This window comes from Salmo salar, chromosome 04 (genome assembly GCF_965601325.2).
Source record: "Salmo salar chromosome 04, fSalSal1, whole genome shotgun sequence".
In the NCBI taxonomy this organism is placed as follows: Eukaryota; Metazoa; Chordata; class Actinopteri; order Salmoniformes; family Salmonidae; genus Salmo; species Salmo salar.
Window position 1 is genome coordinate 36,811,526 of NC_138294.1, and position 23,586 is coordinate 36,835,111.

Genomic DNA, 23,586 nt, shown 5'->3' on the forward strand with positions numbered 1-23,586 from the left:
CATGTTATCACCATCATTGTAAAGCCCTAGTTATTTCATTGCTTTGACAAAGTTATTTCTCAAGATCATTATTTATTAGTGATTCATGTCCCTCATTTTAAGGTCAACCCGTAAACTTGAACTGAACTGTTTTAATATGGTGAAACTATTCCTTCTTAAATATTTATTTCAAAAGAAACATTGAACATCTAATACTCAAATCATAGTGCAAAAGTAGGTGAGCTGGTATTACTCTTTTTGGCAATTTTCTGGTGATTTGTGGTAAACTGAGCGGGTCGAGCATAACACGTCATAACACTTCCTGTATACCCATAGATAGATAGACTAGACATGTTTTAAGAATAAAATAAAAAATGTGTGCTTGTTGTGTGTGAAAAGTACAGTAATTGTAAAATGCACATAAAATCAACAGTGTAATGTTTGGATTCAGTCTTGTCAGGTATTTGTATTTATTAGGAATCCCCAGCAGCTACTCTTCCTGGGGTTCAAACACATCAAAGCACCCACATTACATATAAAACAAAAGATAAAATGTTTGTACTGAATGAGCTAAAGATAAAACAGTACATCATATAACATCCCTACTCCAACACATATCCACAACACAAAATGTTCAATACCACCATTCAACAATATCACAATGTATGTGTATGCATGTGTCTATACCTGTGTGTGTGTGTGTGTGTGTGTGTGTGTGTGTCTCTTCACAGTCCCCGCTGTTCCATAAGGTGTATTTTTACCTGCTTTTTAAATCTGATTCTACTGCTTGCATCAATTACCTGATGTGGAATAGAGTTCGATGTAGTCATTGCTCTATGTAAACTCAGCAAAAAAAGAAATGTCCTCTCACTGTCAAATGCGTTTATTTTCAGCAAACTTAACATGTGTAAATATTTGTATGAACATAACAAGATTCAACAACTGAGACATAAACTGAACAAGTTCCACAGACGTGACTAACAGAAATGGAATAATGTGTCCCTGAACAAAGGCGGGGTCAAAATCAAAAGTAACAGTCAGTATCTGGTGTGGCCACCAGCTGCATTAAGTACTGCAGTGCATCTCATGGACTGCACCAGATTTGCCAGTTCTTGCTGTGAGATGTTACCCCACTCTTCCACCAAGGCACCTGCAAGTTCCCGGACATTTCTGGAGGGAATGGCCCTAGCCCTCACCCTCCCATCCATCAGGTCCCAGACGTGCTAAATGGGATTGAGATCCGGGCTCTTCGCTGGCCATGGCAGGACACTGACATTCCTTTCTTGCAGGATATTCACGCACAGAACGAGCAGTATGGCTGGTGGCATTGTCATGCTGGAGGGTCATGCCAGGATGGGCCTGCAGGAAGGGTACCACATGAGGGAGGAGGATGTCTTCCCTGTAACGCACAGCATTGAGATTACCTACAATGACAACAAGCTCAGTCCGATGATGCTGTGACATACCGCCCCAGACCATGACGGACCCTCCACCTCCAAATCGATCCCGCTCCAGAGTACAGGCCTTGGTGTAATGCTCATTCCTTCGATGATAAACGCGAATCCGACCATCACCCCTGGTGAGACAAAACCGCGACTCGTCAGTGAAGAGCACTTTTTGCCAGTCCTGGCTGGTCCGGCGACAGTGGGTTTGTGACCATAGGCGACGTTGTTGCCGGTGATGTCTGTTGAGGACCTGCCTTACAACAGGCCTACAAGCCCTCAGTACAGCCTCTCTCAGCCTATTGCGGACAGTCTCAGCACTGATGGAGGGATTGTGCGTTCCTGGTGTAACTCGGGCAGTTGTTGTTGCCATCCTGTACCTGTCCTGCAGATGTGATGTTCGGTTGTACCGATCCTGTGCAGGTGTTGTTACACGTGGTCTGCCACTGCGAGGACGATCAGCTGTCTGTCCTGTCTCCCTGTAGTGCTGTCTTAGGCGTCTCACAGTACGGACATTGCAATTTATTGCCCTGGCCACATCTGCAGTCCTCATGCCTCGTTGCAGCATGCTTAAGGCACATCACGCAGATGAGCAGGGACCAGGGATCTTTCTTTTAGTGTTTTTCAGAGTCAGTAGAAAGGCCTCTTTAGTGTCCTAAGTTTTCATAACTGTGACATAAATTGCCTACCGTCTGTAAGCTGTTAGTGTCTTAACGACCGTTCCACAGGTGCATGTTCATTAATTGTTTATGGTTCATTGAACAAGCATCGGAAACAATATGTATACCCTTTACAATGAAGATCTGTGAAGTTATTTGGATTTTTACAAATGATCTTTTAAAGACAGGGTCCTGAAAAAGAGACGTTTCTTTTTTTGCTGAGTTTAGTACTGTGCGCCTCCCATAGTCTGTTCTGGACTTGGGGACTGTGAAGAGACGTCTTGTGGGGTATGCATGTGTGCTAGTATTTTAAACAGACAGCTCGGTACATTCAGCTTGTCAACACCTCTTACAAAAACAAGTAATGATGAAGTCAATGTCTCTTCCATTTTGAGCCATGAGAGGTTGTCATGCATGTCATTAACTTCTATGGGCTACGTGGGACGCTAGTGAAATATCAGGGCGGCAAATTCAAAAACAACAAAATGTCATAATTCAACTGTCTCAAACGTACAACTATTTTACACCATTTTAAAGATACACTTCTCCTTGATGTAACCACATTGTCTGATTTCAAAAAAGCTTTACAGCGAAAGCAAAACATTAGATTATGTTAGGAGAGTACATAGACAAAAATAATCACACAGCCATTTTCCAAGCAAGGACATGTGTCAATAAAACCCAAAACACAGCTAAATGAAGCACTAACCTTTGACGATCTTCATCAGATGACACTCCGTACTCCGTTACACAATACATGTATGTTTTGTTCGATAAAGTAAATATTTATATCCAAAAACAGCATTTTACATTGGCGCGTGATGTTCAGAAAATGTATTCTCACCAAAACTTCCGTTGAATGTGCACATCAATTTACAAAAATACTCATTATAAACGTTGACAAAATATATAACAATTATTTAAAGAATTATAGATAGACTACCCCTGGATGCAATCGCTGTGTCAGATTTTAAAATAGCTTTATGGAGAAAGCACATTTTTCAATATTCTGAGTACATAGCTCAGCCATCACAGCGACCTATACAGACACCCGCCAAATTCGCCGCAACCTAAACTCAGAATTAGTATTAGAAATATTCTCTTACCTTTGCTGATCTTCGTCAGAATGCACTCCCAGGACTGCTACTTCCACAAGAAATGTTGTTTTTGTTCGAAATAATCCATATTTATGTACAAATACCTCCATTTTGTTCGTGCGTACAGATCACTTATCCAAAGGCATAACGTGCGAGTGCGGAACCAGAGACAAAAAGTCAAAATGTTCCATTACCGTACTTAGAAGCATGTCAAATGCTGTTTAAAATCAATCTTTATGGTATTTTTTACGTAAAATTGCAATAATATTCCAACCGGACAATAGCATATTCATTCAAGAAGAAAAAGAAGGAACGCGCGCTCGCGTGACGGGCGCATATCCAATCCCTTTGTTGCCAGGCAGTCCACTCAGTAACTGAGCTCCTATTATCTGCCCACATTTACATTTAAGTCATTTAGCAGACACTCTTATCCAGAGCAACTTACAAATTGCCCAGTGACAGGAGAATGCTCAAACGACTTTCTGAAGGCTGTTCACAGCCAATGGAAGCCTTAGGAAGTGCAACGTCACCCCACAGACACTGTAGTTTCGATAGAGAATCAAAAGAACTACAATTCTCAGACTTTCCACTTCCTGGTTGGATTTTTCTCAGGTGTTAGCCACCTCAATTTGCACAATTTCCACATTAATCATTACGAGACATAGTTGAGGTTTAGGGTTTAGTGAATGATTTGTCTCAAATACAATGCTTTTAGTTTTGGAAATATTAAGGACTAGCTTATTCCTCGCTACCCTTTCCGAAACTAACTGTAGGTCTTTGTTAAGCGTTTCAGTCATTTCAGTTGCTGTAGTAGCTGACGTGTATAGTGTTGAGTCATCCGCATACATAGACACACTGGCCTTACTCAAAGCCAGTCAAATGTCGTTAGTAAAGGTTGAAAAAAAGCAAGTGGCCTGAACAGGTACCCTGGGGAATTTCTGATTCTTCCTGGATTATGTTTGTGACTCTTCCATTAAAGAACACCCTCTGTGTTCTGTTACACAGGTAATTCTTTGTCCACATTATAGCAGGGGATGTAAAGCCATAACACATACGTTTTTCCAGCAGCAGACTATGATCGATAATGTTAAAAGCTGCCCTGAAGTCTAACAAGACAGCCCCCACAATCATTTTATCATCAATTTCTCTCAGCCAATCATCAGTCATTTGTGTAAGTGCTGTGCTTGTTGAGTGTCCTTCCCTATAAGCATGCTGAAAGTCTGGTGTCAATTTGTTTACTGTGAAATTGTATCTGGTCAAACACAATTTTTTCCAGAAGTTTACTAAGGGTTGGTAACAGGCTCATTACTATTATTGGGTAGCGGAATGACTTGTGCTTCCCTCCAGGCCTGAGGGCACACAAGTAGAGATACTGGAGTGAAAAAGAGCAAAAAAATATATATAACAATATGGGGATGAGGTAGTTGGATGGGCTATTTATTGATGGGCTGTGTACAGGTACAGTGATCGGTAAGCTGCTCTGACAGCTGATGGTTAAAGTTAGTGAGGGAGATATAAGTCTCCAGCTTCAGTGATTTTTGCAATTCTTTCCAGTCATTGGCAGCAGAGAACTGGAAGGAAAGGCGGCCAAAGAAAGTGTTGGCTTTGGGGATGACCAGTGAAGTATACTTGCTGGAGCGCGTGCTACAGGTGGGTGTTTCTATGGAGACCAGTGAGCTGAGATAAGGCGGGGCTTTACCTAGCAAAGACTTACATATGACCTGGAGCCAGTGGGTTTGGCGACGATTATGTAGCGAGGGCCAGCCAACGAGAGCATAGAGGTCGCAGTGGTGGGTAGTATATGGGGCTTTGGTGACAAAACGGATGGCACTGTGATAGACTACATCCAATTTGCTGATTAGAGTGTTGGAGGCTATTTTGTAAATGACATCGCCGAAGTCAAGGATTGGTAGGATTGTCAGTTTTACGAGGGTATGTTTGGCAGCATGAGTGAAGAAGGCTTTGTTGCGAAATAGGAAGCCAATTCTAGATTTAATTTTGGATTGGAGATGCTTAATGTGAGTCTAGAAGGAGAGTTTATAGTCTAACCAGACACCTAGGTATTTGTAGTTGTCAACATAGTAATAGGGGTTGCAACAATTTGGGCGGATAATTTTGGAACATCAGCTATCTGGATTTGGGTGAAGGGGGGGGGGGGGGGGGCTTGGGCAAGTTGCTGCGGGGGGTGCAGAGCTGTTGGCCGGGGTAGGGATAGCCAGGTGGAAAGCATGGCCATCCGTAGAAAAATACTTACTGAAATTCTCGATTATCGTAGATTTATCGGTGGTGACAGTATTTCCTAGCTTTAGTGCAGTGGGCAGCTGGGAGGAGGTGCTCTTTTTCTCCGTGGACTTTACGGTGTCCCACAGCTCTTTGGAATTAGTGCTACAGGATGCAAATTTCTGTTTGAAAAAGCTAGCCTTAGCTTTCCTAACTGACTGTGTATATTGGTTCCTGACTTCCCTGAAAAGTTGCATATCGCGGGGGCTATTCAATGCTAATGCAGTACGCCACAGGATGTTTTTGTGCTGGTCAAGGGCAATCAAGTCTGGAGTGAACCAAGGGCTATATCTGTTCTTAGTTCTACATTTTTGGAATGGGGCATGCTTATTTAAGATGGTGAGGACAGCACTTTTAAAGAACAACCAGGCATCCTCTACTGACGGGATGAGGTCAATATCCTCCCAGGATACCCAGGCCAGGTCGATTAGAAAGGCCTTTTCGCTGAAGTGTTTTAGGGAGCGTTTGACATTGATGAGGGGTGGTCGTTTGACCGCGGGCCCCTTACGGACGCAGGCAATGAGACAGTGATCGCTGAGATCCTGGTTGAAGACAGCAGATGTGCATTTAGAGGGCAAGTTGGTTAGGATAATATCTATGAGGGTGCCCATGTTCACGGATTTAGGGTTGTACCTGGTAGGTTCCTTGATAATTTGTGTGAGATTGAGGGAATCTAGTTTAGATTGTAGGATGGCCGGGGTGCTAAACATATCCCAGTTTAGGTCACCTAACAGTACGAACTCTGAAGATAGATCGGGGGCAATCAATTCACATATGGTGTCCAGGGCACAGCTGGGGGCTGTTGGGGGTCTATAACAAGCGTCAACAGTGAGAGACTTATTTCTGGAAAGGTGGATTTTTAAAAGTAGAATCTCGAACTGTTTGGGCACAGACATGGATAGTATGACAGAACTCTGCAGGCTATCTCTGCAGTAGATTGCAAACATGAGTGGCAATATCGTTCGCTATTATCCTCATTAATTTTCCATCCAGATTGTCAGACCCCGGTGGCTTTTTCACCTCTTCCACACTGACTTTACGGAATTCAAAAGTACAATTGTTTTCTTTCATAATTTGGTTAGTTATACTTGGATGTGTGGTGTCAGCGTTTGTTGCTGGCATGTCATCCCTAAGTTTGCTTATCTTGACAATTAAAAAGTATTTAAAGTAGGTGGCAATATCAGTGGGTTTTGTGATGAATGAGCCATCTGATTCAATGAATGATGCTTATGCATGTCATATTTCTTCTGTAAGAAACATTTCGATTTAGCCTTATCCATATAAGCCAATTCCCAGGAGTGTAAAGGGTTAAATATATTGAAATGTTTTTTTTCTTCTAGTGTGGGGACTGTCTATCTGGACTTATAAGAAATGCTCATTTTAGTTTTCAGTTGTGATGGGAGGGTGTTTTTGTTTACTTGAGTGGACAGAACAGTTGCATGTGTTCTTAGAAGTTTATTAAAGCTCTTCAGTTATACCTTGAGCCCGTGGGAATCTCCTTCATGTGGTTAGTTTGAGGGGTTGATAAAGTTAAGCTGTGTGAATGTGTCAGTGCATACCATCTCCTATTACGGTATGTGTGTTCTCACTCATACAGTATATGTACATGTTTGATGTTTACTGGATGTTATCCAGAGTCACATAAGACCATCAGTAACTTCTTTTGATGTATAGAATTTCAAACACAGCTCGTCGGAATGCACTGTTGCGTCTGTTTGCTTATTTACAGTGTCCTGTAAGACACTACGCCGATAATTCAGTCTTTCTGGAGCGTTGCACTCTGGGCACTGAGATTCAATCTGACCCCGCTTCGCCACCCCATCCAGCGACCAACGCTAGAATGACTCTGCCCGCCATCGCAAATGACTAGAGAAATTAGGGACTCGAGGCCCCCTGGGGGCCTTGTCAGATGACGCTGTCCTCTCTCTTTCTCTCTCTCTGTTCTTGATCTATCGTTCTCTTCCCCTCTCTCTTTCTCTATCCTTACTCTGTCTCTTTTTTCTCTCTCTGGTCTCTCCACTCCCTTTGTCCCTCTCTGAATCTGGCTTTTAGATCCAACAGAGAAGTTGAGCCTTCAGGTGCTGGCGAAGGCTCCCATCAGAGAGGGCGACAACGTGACGTTGAAGTGCATGGCGGACGGCAACCCTCCTCCAACCAGCTTCTACTTCAGCATCAAGGCAGGTTTCTCTCTGTAGTGTCTGGGGGATCAAGGATTGAGATACCAATATTTATATAGAAGATCTCTGGGTTCTATTTAATTCTGTGGACAGTACCCCACTGTTCGTGACAGAATCTGTCACCGTTACCTTAACCATCCTTCACCCACCTCTCCATGTTTCTCTCCCCTCCTTCTCCCTCTTTCCCTCACCACTCCTTGTCCCTCTACTTTCTTTCACTAGTGGCTGTCTGCCTGTCAATTTTGGTACGGTAACACAATGCAAACCTTTCCCCCTACCCTCAACAGGGCCAGAAAGTGACGGTGAAAGATTCCGACACCTTCACTCTGACTGCCGTTACGCGCAACAGCACCGGAGACTACAAGTGCTCGCTGGTCGACGATGACAAAATGGAGGCCTCGGAAAAGGTTGTCGTGAGCTGTGAGTATAGACAACATATTTGTTGCGCTGTGGATTTAAACAAAGCTTCAAAGATAGTGTTGTGAGCACTCGCTCAGACTTGAAAGGAGCGAGCAGACAACATATTCAGTGTTTCAATCTTTATTTTGCACTTTCTTAACAAGCTCCTTTATCCACTGTAAATGAACTCACAGGAGCAAGGGAAGGTAATCAAATATATCTTCAAGAGGATTAGCTGGGAGGGGAGTGCAGTTTGGGTGGGCAGAGGGAAGAACTAATTAACCTTAACCCTAAACCTAACCCTAGCGCCAAACCTTAACCCTAAAACTAACCCTAGCTCCTAACCCTAACACTAATTCTAACCTTAAACCCCCTAGAAATAGCATGTGACCTTGTGGGGACCAACAAAATATCCCCAGTTGGTCAGATTTTGGGGCTTCTGGTCCCCACAAGAATAGCCACACACACACACACACACACACACACACACACACACACACACACACACACACACACACACATTTAATTACTCCCTTCTTCTGAGGTGTGTTTCTGCTCCTTAGTTGAAAAGGGCCCCGGCTAAGACTGTTACGTGAATATAGCCACATCCCCGTCTCGCCACATTTAACTCATCTTTAGAAAAAGCTTATGTCCCGCTCCTAACAACTAAATTGAGTGTGTGAGGGAGAGACAATAACTTTGCTGGAAGGGGTCCTGGGAGAAGAGGGTTCTGAGGGAACGTGTCCTCCCTGAATCACAAAGACTGCTCATGTCACTGGCACGTGAAACCATAACCTCTGAGGTTTTGTGGTGGCTTTGTTTCCAGTGATAAGCACAAAAAATGAGTGTACAGGAACTCTGAACAATCCTTCCCATTTCCTCTCCGTTCTCTCCACCCCCATTTTCCCTAGACTTGGATCTCAGTCTCAGCCCAACAGGAAAGGTCCTTAAGATGGTCAGGGACACCTTGCTGGTGAAAATGGAGCAGGACGCCTCCGGCGATGCTACAGTGTCATGGACCAAGGTAAAAAAAAATGTTTTGCTAGAAGGCTGAATAGTTACTGAAATCCCATAACATCATACTAACAATGGCATCTTCTGTCGACAAAACAGCTTTTGCAGTGTTCAAATTGCCCCCAAAAAAAGGGCTTCATTCAATCTGTATCGCGGAAGATCCGCGGTATAGTGTGATTGAAATGAAAAGATAATTTCTGATTGAGCTGACATATACAACGTTACCGTGAATGCTTGGGAACATTGCCTTTAAATTTCAATCACCCTATAGCACGGCTCTTCCGCGATATGGATTGAATCGAGCCCTAAGTAACATTTTAAACAAAAAGACAACATAGTGAGTTTCGAATACTACCCATGATTACGCCCAGCAATATACTGCATATATGAAGTAAATGTGTGCATAAGCCAGGATTTGACTTTTGCTTGATCTAATGAGTCTGGGTTCACTTCACTCTACCAGGACAACAGAAAGCTGGACGAAGCGCCTAGGTTTGAAAATGTGACGTACGCTGATGCAGGGTTCTACGTTTGTGAGGTGTCCGTTGCAGGCATCAAGCGCAGCCAGTCCTTCCAACTGGTAGTAGAAGGTGCACATCCCTTTTCTCTCCCTTGTTGATATTGGTTCCCATGTTGACATTGCCTCCAGTTTGAGTTGGTTTAAAGTGATTGATCTCTCACACGTTTTCAGACCTCAAAGGTAGCCTAATGTCAATCTGTTATGTCGTTTCAGCTGTATGCCTCAGTGCCAAAAATGGAAAGATAGGCACAATTGAAAATGCAAAAAATGCTATAGTGTCTAAAATGTTAATGTCATGTGAATGAGCCATATACTGTAAGTCAATTTACACAACAGATCTTGTGTGACATCTCAACATTAAACCACTTTCTGGGACTGAACTGAAAGCAAGTCATTCAGTAAGCTGTGCACAACCAACCTGGTGCTGCGTGTCCAACAGGCACACCAGTCATCAAGAAGATGACTGAGCACCGTAGCGAGGATGGCAGACACAAAGTTCTGACCTGCGAGGCCGAGGGTGTGCCCCGGCCCAGTGTCCAGTGGAGCGTCAACGGCACAAATGTAAGTCTGCCATGTGTGTTTGTGATTTACAGACAAGCTTGTGCCACTGTAGTGATGTCCCACTAAGTGAAGCCGGTAAGTAAGCCTTGTCCGAGACAAAACGGCCCATAGGGGCAGGAGCCTATCTCTTGTTTCTGTAGCATGAGGCAGCTTGATGTACAGGACCGCTAGTGCCAAGCAAAGAGGCATCAGGTCCCATTTTAAAGTCTTTGGTATGACTCGGCCGGGGATCGTATCCCCAACTTTTCAATCTCTGGACATACATTCTAACCACAAGGCCACAGAGTCTGACACAACTTGCTTATCATATCATATAACTATATATATACAATTTCAAAGATTTTACTGAGTTACAGTTCATATAAGGAAATCAGTCAATTGAAATGAATCAATGGATTTCACATGACTGGGAATACAGATATGCATATGTTGGTCACAGAAGAAATGGGCCTCACAATGGGCCTCATGATCGAGTCACGATATCTCTGTGCATTCAAATTGCCATCGAGAAAATGTAATTGTGTTCATTGTCCGTAGCTTATGCCTGCCCATACCATAACCCCACCGCCACCATGGAGCACTTAGTTCACAACGTTGACATCAGCAAACCGCTCGCCCACACGAAGCCATACATGGCGGTTGTGAGGCTGGTTGAACGTACTGCCAAATTCTATAAAATGACATTGGAGGCGACTTATGGTATAGAAATGAACATTAACCTCTCTGGCAACAGCTCTGGTGGACATTCCTGCAGTCAGCATGCAAATTGTGCGCTACCTTAAAACTTGAGACATCTGTGGCATTGTGTTGGGTGATAAAACTGCACATTTTATTGTTCCTAGCACAAGGTGCACCTGTGTAATGATCATGGTGTTTAGTCCGCTTCTTGATATGCCACACCTGTCAGGTACATGGACCATCTTGGCAAAGGAGAAATGCTCACTAACAGGGATGTAAACACATTTGTGCACAACATTTGAGAGAAATAAGCTTTTTGTGCATATGGACAATTTCTAGGATCTTTATATCAGCTCATGTAACATGGGACCAACACTTTACATGTTGAGTTTATATTTTTGTTCAGTGTATATGATATGATAAGCAAGATGTGTCAGACTGGTATCATTACTGACAAAAATTAAATACAGTGCCCTCAGAAGTATACCCACTCCTTAACGTTTTCCACATTTTGTTGTTACAGCTTGAATTTAAAATGGATTACATTTAGATGTTTTTGTCATTGGCCTACACACAAAACACTGCAATGTCAAAGTAGAATTATGTTTTTCTAAATATTTTACAAATTAATATAAAACGAAAAGCTCAAATATCTTGAGTGAATAAATATTCAACCCCTTAGCCTAGATAAGTTCAGGAGTAACAATTTGCTTTACAAGTCACATATTAAGTTGCATGGACTCACTGTGTAATAGTGTTTAACATGATTTTTTAATCTCTGTACCCGCCACATACAATTATCCGTAATGTCCCTCAGTCGAGCAGTGAATTTCAAACATAGATTCAACCACAAATACCTGGGAGGTTTTCCAATACCTCGCAATATTTTTTTTTTTTACCTTAGGCAAGTCAGTTAAGAACAATTTGTTATTTACAATAACTGCCTAGGAACAGTGGGTTAACCTGTTAGGGCTAGGGGGCAGTATTGACACGGCTGGATAAAAAACGTACCCGATTTAATCTGGTTACTACTCCTGCCCAGTAACTAGAATATGCATATAATTATTGGCTTTGGATAGAAAACACCCTAAAGTTTCTAAAACTGTTTGAATGGTGTCTGTGAGTATAACAGAACTCCTATGGCAGGCCAAAACCTGAGAAGATTTCAAGCAGGAAGTGGCCTGTCTGAGAAGTAGTGTTTCATCTTGGCTCTTTTTATTGAAGACTCAGGATCTGTGCAATAACGCGACACTTCCTACGTCTTCCATAGGGTCTCAGAGCCCGGGAAAAAGTTGAACGATATCGAGGCAGGCTCTGGCTGAAACACTTTATCGCTTTTGGCAAGTGGCCACTCAGAGTACTATGGGCTTAGGCGCGTGCCCGCTTCGACCGAATGCTTTCTTTTCCTTTGTCTGTTTATCTAAACGCAGATTCCCGGTCGGAATATTATCGCTTTTTTATGAGAAAAATGGCATAAAAATTGATTTTAAACAGCGGTTGACATGCTTCGAAGTACGGTAATGGAATATTTAGAATTCTTTTGTCACGAATTGCGCCATGCTCATCACCCTTATTTACCCTTTAGGATAGTGTCTAGAACGCATGAACAAAACGCCGCTGTTTGGATATAACGATGGATTATTTTGGACCAAACCAACATTTGTTATTGAAGTAGAAGTCCTGGGAGTGCATTCTGACGAAGACAACAAAGGTCTCTCTGACAGCGGGCATGCCGCCACAAGGATAGGCAGTGGGTGTCCGGATTTGGGGTCGCCGTTCTGGACCCGTCGTCCAGACTGGAAGATCTGGGCAGTAAGTTAGGCAGATGTTAACAACGCACACACACTCATGAAATATATATAATTACATTAATTCCCCAATGAGCGGCATTGTGGCACTAAGTGATGGTTGTATGGGGACTTTGTTTATGGCTCTATCACTTCCTAAGTGTCAAAGGAACTGAACCGAAAAGGAATGAAAGCATAAACAAAACAAAAAAACATACAAAATATAGTTCTCACACAAAAAAAATAATCTAATTGGACTGTATTCTATATACGTCCAATGTTCTGGCAAAATGATTATCATGGCATTGTCTCTAATGCCATATCTAGGGTTTTTCCTACTTGGTGTGTTGCTTAGGCGCTATCCTAAGTTTAACTATATGATAAGTCTACAGCTGTAATGCACTAGTTTTGGGCAGTCTACAGGGATGACCTATGGACTTCTGGGAAAAACTGGTGAGTGCTGTAGAGTCAAAGGCCTAGAAGTAAATGTTCAACTTTACTAAGGCTGGTATATTGCTTGGGCCCTTAAGTGGTCCTAGCATAAATCCTAATTGGATGTTCCGTTGTGCATGTGCGCTTATGCTTACACAAGCGCGTATGTCAAGGGAAGAAAACCAAGTATCCGGGCAGATTACAACTTGTTCAGAATGAGTCTGACGTAGTCAGCTAATTTTCAGGTCAATGCCTGGAGGTCAGTCAGAATTGGTGTCAAGGGAGTCTGTAGTAGTTTTTCTACAAGTCACAGTGTCTTCCACTATTGTAGTGGCGATAGGTATGAAGTCTATTTCATAGCTATGTTATCCACGGAGGAGCTAACCTCACGACGGAAGTACTCTTTAAGTATTGGACCAGTCATACGTGGTGTGATCATGGTTCATGACTTCTAATAATTTTCCTCCTGAATGGAGGGTCCTATTTATTAGTGACATGTGTGTTAACCATTGGAAGAGTGCACTGGAGATTCCGCTCCGCGTGTTTCACTCTGAGTGACTCCTATGTCGCTGTTGTCAATGGTAATTTGATTGGTTAAATCTCTAACTTTACTGATTGTAGCTGGACTGACTGTTGCTAGTATTGGTACTGGTACTCAAGGGGACCAGTTATCCTACTGATTTATTCTGAAATATTATCTACCGGAACACATGATTGGAGCATTTTACTAGTTGTATTGTAGTTGAACCTACACATGGCAAAGAATGATTATTGTTGCCATTTGTTTTGGAGGTGGACAAGTCCACTGGACTTCCTTTACGACCAGTGTGGTACACCTCAGTACTATCTTAGATGTCTTCTAAGATAATCCCCGTCTAGGGGCCTGTCTGCTCCTCACTGTTCTCATAGGAGAGTTTACAACTAGATTTGATTTATGCTCTGGCGGCCTAGTACGGTGTTGTCCGTAGTCTTGACCCCCCCCGCCGGCCTCGATGAGGCTCATCATTGGTCTGGGCTACTATTCCCCCCCTTTGTGCCTCGGGACCCCCCCACCAGCGGGTGGTGTTGGTGTCCGATGCGCAAATGAAAAGGTCGGACCCTATGTACGAGTTGTCAGCAGCCGCGTTGTTATGAGAATGGCTGTAACCTTTCAACCAAATCTCCTGGTGTATGTGCTTCAAAACGCTCAGTGGCTGTCGAGGCATGTCAGTCACCACCGCGTCCGCGTGTGGCAACCTCTTCATTACCTGCGAACTGAGACGAGGATATCGGTCTGTGATATCGCAAAGTGTTTCACCAGTGGGAGTCATCGGGTCAGTTGCTGGACTGACGCCATTAGTGTCATTGTAAGGGGTGACAGTCCCCAACAAAGCGGAAGGTGTATTATCGGAAACAGAGTATACTCTGCACATCAATGTTTTACTTGCTGAGACGGCCGCAGTGCTTGCAGAAGTGTCCGAAGGGCAAGAGAAGTTCATCTCAACTATCGTATTGCACGACTGCAAGGAGAAGGGAAGTTGCTTATTCACAGAGACAGCTGGGTCGAAATCATGAAAAGAATGGTCCATCAGGTTGGCTGATGGAATGTGTCGAGATATCGTACTATCTCCGTGGATTGGATTTTGTACCAAGAGGTTTCTAAACGTCTTTTTCCCAAGGGGTGCTTTCGACAGATACCCCTCGTGAAGGACTGCGTTGCAGCTAGCATTAGGGGGAGACAGTGTGGTCAGTGGAGAAGGCACTGTGGCCTGTGACCATACCTGGTTGGTTTTCCAATCCATCAATGGGAGTAACCGATCCATCAAGTCTGCTCCAAGTAGCAGGGTTACAGTTTCGAGGCTGGTAACATACACAGGGTGAACGAGCGATACGTCCTGGAAGTGTAGTTTCAGCATGACTCTCAATGTGAGAGGCGAGGTAGTCTGAGTGACCCCTCGAAGTTTAGTGTCGCATCGTTCCACTTTTAACCAACGTTTAGTTGGCTTCAAAGCCCTTTTGAGATCATCAAACAATGTTTGAGAGATGAGTGATATTATCGCACCCGAATCAATTAGCGCATGACAAGCTAAGCAGTCCTCCAGGACTGTTTCCAGGTATGGCCGTTTAGATTCGTGGTTAGTGGACATATTCCCCACAAAGTGGAGTGGTCGTTCGCAACGACGTGATGTGCCATGTCTGTTCAAGATGGAAGCAGATTGACTTTTCCGATTTTGAGTGGGCTTGGCTTTAACGAAGCGTTTGACCTTTTTCTTCGCTACTTTTGTATCAGAGTCTATAGACAGAGCCCGGGGGCTTGTTTCTTGATCAAGCGGGCCCTGGATAGGGTCTTGAATGAGAGCGGGAGAAATTTGAACTTTAACGTCCTTGCTATGGGTGTTAATTCCTGCGGACCTGGTGTCCAGTAATCCCCCGTCTAGTCCTTGTGACTTATCTTTTACCCTTTTCTCAAATTGTTCTCGCTTAAGTTCTTCCCGTAGTGGGACTTCTGGAGAACATTGGTCTACGTTTTGATCGTCCTTCAACCCTTTGTTACCCTTGTGCTCTGACACTTTTTGTGGGTTGGGTGCAGGAACGTAGCGAACGGGTCGATTGTAGCGGTAGTCATGTTGATGGCTACGTACTTTACAGTTATTTCGACCGCAGAGGTTATTGGAATCATGGTTTCGTGGTAGAAACTGTTGTTGTGCGTCATCTCTCGACGCTCCAATACCTGATAATGCACCCTCTAACTGGAGTGAGTGCTCCTGGTTAAACTTCAAAACCGAGTGGTCAGGGCTCTTAGCGTTGTGAACTTTTGATGCCTCAAAAGCTGTGCTTGCAAGCTCTCTGAGTTGTAAGATAGGCAAGCCAATGTGGGCTGCAGGGCCCAAGTAGGTAATGAAGGTGGGATACATGTTTGACAGAAACATTTGTTTGAATGGTAACAGCTCTTCCATTCCTGTTTCTGTGAGTAGGCCAAAGTAAGCTGAACGAAGCCTATGATAGAAAGCTTGTGGGTGTTCGTTCCGAGCTTGTTTGACGGTGTTAGCCAGTGAGCTATCGTGTTTGCGAGTCGCAGAACCACTGAATTCTAATTTCAAAGCTGTGGCAAGTTTAGCGTAGTCATTTAGCACGTGTTGCTGTTGTAGACGAATGAACCTCGTCACATGTCTATTCGACGTTCGCTTCAACAGGTAAACCCTGTCAGAACCCGTAGCGTTCGGGTAGCCATCCAACACGTCCTCTATGTCAGCTAGGAACGTCTCAGTATCGTTTGGCTGACCTGGAACGGAGTCAAAGGTGGGGAAATTCTTGACGAGTTTGTCAAGGTATTCCGCGCCAAGCGGGCGGAGAGGGTTGGCTTCATCCTGTGGAGAAATTGGGGCCGAAAGGCCAAGAGAGGAAGCCAAGCCTTGTTGTTGTTGGCCAAGAGGCGCCATATTACTCAGTGCCGAAGGGCCAAGAGGAGAAGACTGAGGGACACATGAGGGAGGCAAGGTCTGAAACCTATTGTCTTCACTCCTGTGAGTACAGGGCTCTGGTTGCTTGGATGGGAGCGTGACCATTCTGGAATTCCTCCAGATGGTACCTAAGGGTGGAATTCTGCTGCATTTCAGAGTCCACTTGAGTGCTTGGGGGTACTGATTTTGGACACGTGAGTGTCACACCTGCTCCTTTCGGTCTCAAACTTATCTGTCATGGTTTGCAGATAGAGGTCTTGAGTACGGAGCGAGAGATTCAGTGATGAGATTTCCTCTGCTTGCTTAGAAATCAATATTTCCATCCTCATCACCTGAGTTCTCTCATCATTCATTTGGTCAGCGACTTCAATAAGTTCTGCTGATTTATCATCCAACTTTGTCATTGTGTTCATTAACTGATCGTCTTTGGTCTGCAGCGCTTTGAGGAGCACCGTGTTATTTTGAGTAACATTCAACAAAACAGCATGCATGTTGTCAAGTCGAGCGCTCCTGTTTGTAGATAACTCTTCAGATTTATCTAGTTTGGCATGGACATCATCGTATTTAGTTTTGGCTAAATCGAGTTGTTCCTGTAGCATATGATTTTGTTCCTGTTGAAAACGATTTTGTTGAAGAGCTTGTGCTTGTTCATCGTCATACGTTTTTGCAATAACATTTAATTGTTCAGTTTTCGAACGCAGTTCCATAGCTAGCAGAATTTTTCCCTTGTCTGCCTTGGTCATTGGTTTCCCGGTTCTCTCTACCTGTCCCTTTATGTCTACCGTTACCTGCTCGTGCTTCAGCTGTGCACTGCGGTATTGGACAGATGGCAATCTCGGATGGCAAGACATCAGAGCTAGACTGGAGAGAACCTTTACGAGGCCTGCGCCCGATGGTTGATTTTGGAAAACATTGTTGTCTGCTTTTCCACTAATGGCATAATTTGGGTTGTTATCGCTGCTGAGGTCAGAGATCAATCCATTTACGGGTGGAGGTTCACTAATTAGCGGGCGAGTGGGGACCACCCCCTCTGATAGCCTGCACATTATTAGAACATTTGAAAGGGATTTTTTTTTCTTCCCTAATTTTCCAGAATTTTGTAATGTGGGGTGTGGGGAGCTGCAAAGACGATTTTAATCTATTTATAGACGTTAATGAACCATCAGTACTGTACAGTACTGTGGAAGTTGGACGTGAATGAATTTGCAAAAGCAAATTGAATTAATCAATGCCAATGATTAGTCCTACCTGGGTAGGCTATCTGGGTATTAAACTTGAATTACCTGAGAGGTTGCTTCATCCAGGTTAATATGCAAAGTTTAAGTTGTCTCATTTAATTGGAAGAACCTAGAAAGGTATGTTCGACAATTTAACTTATTAAATTGAATGAGACGATAATCCATACAATCTCCATCGATTCGATATCATAAGTGTAAACCGTAGGTCAAATGTTGGGACCCTTCACCACTAGGGTACGCTCCTCCCTGGGGCTGAGCGTCAGTAAAGGGGTTTTACTGACTGTGCCTTGCTAAAGCAGATTTGACTGATTAATCTATTTATGATATATGAAACCTGTATAGGCTATCTGGGAATTAACTTTCAATTAACCTGAGAGCCTTGCTTCATCTAAGTTAAGTTTGGAAAAAGTTAATCATGTCTCATTATGGACGCCCAATCAATTTTGGATCTTTTTTTAAAAGATCCACTTGAAAAGGTAAATCTGGCAATTTCACTTGTTAGTTAAATTGAATGAGACGTCATATCCAGTCAATTGCGATTGTCTGGATATGTTACCGTGCTCCACGTTTGAATTTCCCCTAGAGATGTACTGGCAATTCTTCACCACCAGGGTGCAAAATGCTGAAATTAAACGGAAGTACAAAGGTCGGACTTCCGTCGCGCTACGGAGGAATTTTAAACGTGGTACGGAGAAGTGGAAAATGTTCCCTCTCTGTTAGCTTGCCCGTAATGCTAAGCTATTGCTACTTGGTTCAGGATTATCCTTCCAAGCACCAAAATAGGATCCTTTCACTATGGAAAGGGTGGGTTTTCTAGTGACGTCTCACCTTAACCCCATTCAGCATATTCTGCTAGCGTTTATGCTGACCGGAGCGACACGGTACTTAAATACAGATACGCATACGGTCTGCCCACACTGTCTTAGTGCGGTAGGCAAATTATTCGGCTCAGTTACCAGACAGTTAACTTCTAATTTCTAACCTTACTCTAGAAGTTAATATTGACTGACAGAAATAGTACCGTTTGGCCTAACGGACTAAAACTGGAATTTATCCCTCACTGCTATCGACATAAGACCGGAGCTACTCTAAATAGCTTCTCTCAATGGAAAATGCACAATCACTTTGGTTAGATAGCAGGCTGTTTGTACAATTCTGTTTGCACAATTGATATATAGAATTTCACAGAAAAGTCCAATTCTATCTTAGATTCCTCGCACGGGGGCTCCATATATGTCGTGTCTTTGGGGTACCATTAAACTGAAGACATGTTTATCAATTAACTCCCTGTAATTATTATCACGCGATTAAACTGATTAATCGTTTAATTGTAATTAACTAGGAGATCGGGGCACCAAGGAGAATATTCAGATTACAAAGTTATAATTTTCCTAATATAACCTTCCGATATTATAATATAGGCCGATTATCTTCTGGTTTAAATGGTGTATTTTACCTCGCGTTCAGTCTCATTCCAAACGTCGTAAATTGTTGTATCTGCACGAACCCAGTCTTTACTAAAATCATCCATACATCAATTGTCTTAAAATCATTTATTTACTACACTAAGTAATTAACAGAAAACATACAAACAGTAATTATCGTCACAAAGGATTGGTATAGTAATGTGCCCTAATGGCTAACAGGCAGGTCGGCCTGTTGAACAACGGATCATAAAAGTCAGCTGAGGAGGTACACCTACAGAGTTCATTAATATTACAATTGACAATTGAACGCTCACTCATTCGGGAACAATTGCAATCAATATATATTTACGCTCAGTGTCGTCGAGATCCTTGTTCGAGCGTCGTTCTGATGGAGAGTTCTCTCTCTCTCTCTCTCGCTCTCTCTCTCTCTCTCTCTCTCTCTCTCTCTCAGAATGGATCTTTCAAAGCGACATTCATTAATGTCGTTATAGAATGGATGTTTCGTTGGTCTTCGCGTTCGATGATATAATTTACTTAGCTGCAGACTAATAATTAATATCAAAGACTTGTTCTTATTCTGTCGGTCTCGATAGTCTAAAAGTTAACCACGTGGTTATTGGCCATGGAGTGGAGGCCTGGTCTGGAGAAATGTAGCTCAGGGTATAGTTTTATAGTGACCCTTGAACAGGCTTGTCAAATGACGCCTGGTCCTGTCTGTGTCCCTTGGGGGCGTGCCGATGGCTGAGTGAAGCTTGGTACAGAAATCCAATTCTATCACATTAACATCAGTACATAGCATCTCAATGTATTACAAATAGCTTTATCCTTATTAATACATTTTATACAACCATTATGATGCAAGTCTCAAGCTGAGGCTATTATATAAACAGTTTTATGGTAATATGGCTATATTGTCTCTTCTGAGTATCACAAAATTGTACTAAGCGGACCAGTTCGTAGCTGGATTCTTCACCAATCTTCCATACCTTCTCCAGAACACAAATGTCGCTTGGCTCCCCAATTCTGTGAGTTGGAAGAATTTCCTGTGTCTCTCTATGGGCCATGTGGCCAGAGACTCCTCTTAGAGTTTTTACAACCCTTTCACACAGGGCCTGGGTGGTTGGGAAGGTAGGTTGGGGGATGGTACAAAGGGGAGGGGGTCAACTGTCCTTCCTGTACCCAAAGAGGCCAACGTCATGACACTATGAAAGCTTAACCAAGTTTATTCTGCCAGACGGTCAATACAGCTGCATTGGACAAAACATGTTTCCACCAACACAAGTATATATACTCCAATTTAGATGCCCTCCTCCTTCTCTCCAACCCTTACAGTGAGGGAAAAAAGTATTTGATCCCAAGCTGATTTTGTACATTTGCCCACTGACAAAGAAATGATCCGTCTATAATTTTAATGGTAGGTTTATTTGAACAGTGAGAGACAGAATAACAACAAAAAATCCAGAAAAACGCATGTCAAAAATGTTATAAATTGATTTTCATTTTAATGAGGGAAATAAGTATTTGACCCCTCTGAAAAACATGACTTAGTACTTGGTGACAAAACCCTTGTTGGCAATCACAGAGGTCAGATGTTTCTTGTAGTTGGCCACAAGGTTTGCACACATCTCAGGAGGGATTTTGTCCCACTCCTCTTTGCAGATCTTCTCCAAGTCATTAAGGTTTCGAGGCTGATGTTTGGCAACTCGAACCTTCAGCTCCCTCCACAGATTTTCTATGGGATTAAGGTCTGGAGACTGGCTTGGCCACTCCAGGACCTTAATGTGCTTCTTCTTGAGCCGCTCCTTTGTAGCCATGGCCATGTGTTTTGGGTCATTGTCATGCTGGAATACCTATCCACGACCCGTTTTCAATGCCCTGGCTGAGGGAAGGAGTTTCTCACCCAAGATTTGACGGTACATGGCCCCGTCCATCGTCCCTTTGATGCGGTGAAGTTGTCCTTTCCCCTTAGCAGCAAAACACCCCCAAAGCATAATGTTTCCACCTCCATGTTTGACGGTGGGGATGGTGTTCTTGGGGTCATAGGCAGCATTCCTCCTCCTCCAAACACGCCGAGTTGAGTTGATGCCAAAGAGCTCCATTTTGGTCTCATCTGACCACAACACTTTCACCCAGTTGTCCTCTGAATCATTCAGATGTTCTTTGGCAAACTTCAGATGGGCATGTATATGTGCTTTCTTGAGGAGGGGGGCGCTGCAGGATTTCAGTCCTTCACGGCGTAGTGTGTTACCAATTGTTTTCTTGGTGACTATGGTCCCAGCTGCATTGAGATCATTGACAAGATTCTCCTGTGTAGTTCTGGGCCGATTCCTCACCGTTCTCATGATCATTGCAACTCCACGAGGTGAGATCTTGCATGGAGCCCCAGGCCGAGGGAGACTGACAGTTCTTTTGTGTTTCTTCCATTTGTGAATAATCGCACCAACTGTTGTCACCTTCTCACCAAACTGCTTGGCGATGGTCTTGTAGCCCATTCCAGCCTTGTGTAGGTCTACAATCTTGTCCCTGACATCCTTGGAGAGCTCTTTGGTCTTGGCCATGGTGGAGAGTTTGGAATCTGATTGATTGATTGCTTCTGTGAACAGGTGTCTTTTATACAGGTAACAAGCTGAGATTAGGAGCACTTCCTTTAAGAGTGTGCTCTAATCTCAGCTCGTTACCTGTATAAAAGACACCTGGGAGCCAGAAATCTTTCTGATTGAGAGGGTTCTAATACTTATTTCCCTCTTTTAAAATGCAAAGCAATTTATAACAAATTTGACATGCGTTTTTCTGGATTTTTTTGTTGTCATTCAGTCTCTCACTGTTCAAATAAACCTACCATTAAAATTATAGACTGATAATTTCTTTGTCAGTGGGCAAACGTACAAAATCAGCTGGGGATCAAAGCAGGGGACCCACAGTTCACACTATTCAACAGCCAGTGAAAAATCAGAGCACAAATTCAAAACCACAAAATGTCATAATTCAAAGTTCTCAAACATACGACTATTTTACACCATTTTAAAGATACACGTCTCCTTAATATAACCACATTGTCCGATTTCAAAAAGGCTTTACGGCGAAAGCATAAAGTTAGATTGTTAGGACAGTTCCAACACAAGAAAAACCACACAGCCATTTTCCTAGCAAGGACAGGCGTCACGAAAACCAGCTACATTTATGCACTAACCTTTGACCATCTTCATCAGATGACACTCCTAGGACATCATGTTACACAATACATGCATGTTTTGTTCAATCAAGTTCATATTTATATCAAAAAACAGCTTTTTACATTAGCATGTGACGTTCAGAACTAGCAAACCTCCGGTGAATTTACTAAATTACTCACGATAAACGTTCACAAAAAACATAACAATTATAGATACAGAACTCCTTTGTGCAATCGAGGTGTCCGATTTTAAAATAGCTTTTCGGTGAAAGCACATTTTGCAATATTCTGAGTAGATAGCCCAGCCATCATGGCTAGCTATTTAGACACCCACCAAGTTTAGCCCTGACCAAACTGATTTACTATTAGAAAAGTTTGATTACCTTTGGTGTTCTTCGTCAGAATGCACTCCCAGGACTGCTACTTCAATAACAAATGTTGGTTTGGTTCAAAATAATCCATTGTTATATCCAAATAGCGGCGTTTTGTTCGTGCGTTCAAGACACTATCCGAAGTGTAAATAAGGTTCACGAGCATGGCGCATTTCGTGACAAAAGATTTCTAAATATTCCATTACCGTACTTCGAAGCATGTCAACCGCTGTTTAAAATCAATTTTTATGCCATTTTTCTCATAAAAAAGCGATAATATTCCGACCGGGAAAGCGTGTATACGTACAAAGAGAGAGAAAATAAAAGCATGGGATCCCCTCGTGCATGCGCCTGAGTCTCACAGTACTGTGACCAGCCACTATCCAAACGCGCTACTTTTTTTCAGCCAGAGCCTGCAAAGCCACGATTCAGCTTTTTGCCGCCTTCTGAGAGCCCATGGGAGCCGTAGGAAGTGTCACGTAACAGCAGAGATCCCCTGTATTGGATAGAGATAATCAAGAAGGGCAAGAAATTGTCAGACAGGGCACCTCCTGCATGGAATCTTCTCAGGTTTTGGCCTGCCAAATGAGTTCTGTTATACTCACAGACACCATTCAAACAGTTTTAGAAACTTTGGAGTGTTTTCTATCCAAAGCTAATAATTATATGCATATTCTAGTTTCTGGGCAGGAGTAATAATCTGATTAAATCGGGTACGTTTTTTATCCGGCCGTGAAAATACTGCCCCCTAGCTATAACAGGTTAACATATTTTTTTCCCTCTATATGCAGACTGAACAAAGTACATTTGTATATTTACCCAAAGACCATGACCCCAGGGAACTGGTTATTTTCCCTTCGAACACATGATTCAAAAACAACATTTTAAATAAAAAATAAACAGATTCAAATAA